The sequence below is a fragment of the Condylura cristata genome, unplaced genomic scaffold, assembly GCF_000260355.1.
Source record: "Condylura cristata isolate star-nosed mole 26May11 unplaced genomic scaffold, ConCri1.0 scaffold00014, whole genome shotgun sequence".
Lineage (NCBI taxonomy): Eukaryota > Metazoa > Chordata > Mammalia > Eulipotyphla > Talpidae > Condylura > Condylura cristata.
The window spans coordinates 21,170,420-21,172,304 of record NW_004567115.1 but is presented as its reverse complement, the minus strand read 5'-3'; the positions used below and the strand labels follow the sequence as shown (position 1 = coordinate 21,172,304).

At 42.9% G+C, this 1,885-nt stretch overlaps 1 pseudogene; it reads left to right on the top strand.

Moving 5' to 3' along the window:
- Nucleotides 1-796: 796 nt before the first annotated feature.
- LOC101624712 lies at nucleotides 797-1,540 on the top strand (annotated as a pseudogene).
- Nucleotides 1,541-1,885: the final 345 nt, after the last annotated feature.

Sequence of the window (1,885 nt, the reverse complement as noted above, 5' to 3'; positions counted from 1 at the left end):
ATGCTTTTCTTACACAAAATACTCTCTAGCAAGATATGTGAGTGATTACTAATGCCTCTCTTTTTGTAATAAGGAAAATCACACATAATAAATTATGGTGGAATCAGGGAAAAGGAAGACAGATGCCTTGAATCAGAAGTACAGTGCCAGTTGGAGAACCTTCTGTACCAAGTGTTGATAATGCTTCTCCCTCGCTGTCTTGCATCATCTTTGCTCCCTTGCAGTCCAGAGATTTTCTTTTCCTGTTTCATCTACTAAATGAGTCTATTTATTTGTCTTTCACTGCTTTTCTGAGTGCCACCCTCACCCCCTGCAATGGCTATTTGGCTGTAGCCCCATCTCACTCTTTTCCTCTGCTGCAATTAAATAACTTCCTGAGGCTTTATTAAGTTATTCTTCCAGAAGGTAGACTAGTGCCTGGGGGTGTTGTTGGAATAAAACCACCAAAACGAACAGTCCAGTTATTTTCTATGAAAAGTAGTCACTGTATAACACACAGAATACACTGGGAAGGAGGATGAGGGGAGAAATTAAAGGATTATGAAGCTTGCAAATTTTATTTGACTACTCTTTCCACCTGTATAAACACAATATGTCAAATTGCTTTAAAGGGACACATTGGACAACTCCACATATTAAGGGCTGTGTGTGTGCTCAAGAGCCCAGAAGGAGCATTAGGTGAGCAGAGTAGGGACTGGTCAATGGGCCATGGAGACTCCCTGGATTCTAGAAACTGCAGGCCCTTGTACAGAGTACTTATATTTCCTTAAAAAAAAATGTAATCAGACTTCATGATATGGCGGCGGCGGTGACTTCAGCAATGAAAGGGAATGGGGATGGCGGGGCCCAGGCGGGGGCTGGCAAGGCCAGTGACACACGGAAGAAGGGCCCAGGACCTCTGGCCATGGCATACCTGGTCATCTACAACGTGGTGATGATAGCGGGGTGGCCTGTTATAGCAGTTGGTCTGGTCAGAGCATACCTGGCTAAGGGTAGCTATCATAGTCTTTACTATTCATTTGAAAAGCCTTTGAAGTTTTTCCAAACTCGAGCCTTACTGGGGATTTTACATTGTGCAATAGGAATTGTTCCATCTTCTATTCTCTTGACTTCTTTCCAGGTGATGTTAAGAGTTCTTATATGGGCAGTAACACATAGTGTCAAAGAGGTCCAGAATGAAGATAGTGTGTTCCTGTTTGTTCCTGCCTGGACTATCACGGAAATCTGTTACTCCTTTTATACATTCAGTCTGTTAAACCATCTGCTTTACCTCATCAAGTGGGCCAGGTACATGCTTTTCATTTTGTTGCACCCAATGGGAGTGTCAGGAGAATTACTCACAATATATGCTGCTTTCCCCTTTTGTCAGACAGGCTGTCCTGTGCTCCATCAGTTTACCTAGCAAATACAACTTCTCTTTTGACTATTATGCATGTCTATTTCTGATAATGATCTCCTACATTCACAGTTATACTTCCACATAATATATCAGAGAAGAAAGGTCCTTTCTCATACTGAAGAACACAAGAAATTTGAATAGCTCCTGCTTCCCACACCATCCAACTCCCCCCACCAAAAAAAAAAAAAAAAAACTTTCAAAGATCAAAAAATGCTGTACACTTTTTGAGTTCCCAGTATGCTTCATAGAAAATAAGTAAGAACTATTTTTAAAATATTAAAAAAAAAAATCCAGGCTCTCCCTGGTGGTGAGAGCACTGCACTAAGATAAAGCCACTTCCGCATGAGTTCAATTCCCACCTGCCCCAGAGGTGACCACATGGCACAGCAGACCTCTCCTTCCCTGCCCGCTGCTCCCCTCAGCATGTACTTCGTCGATCTGCCTGTTCTGCTCCCCACTGTCTCTGGTGAAGCCTCTCGCCACCCC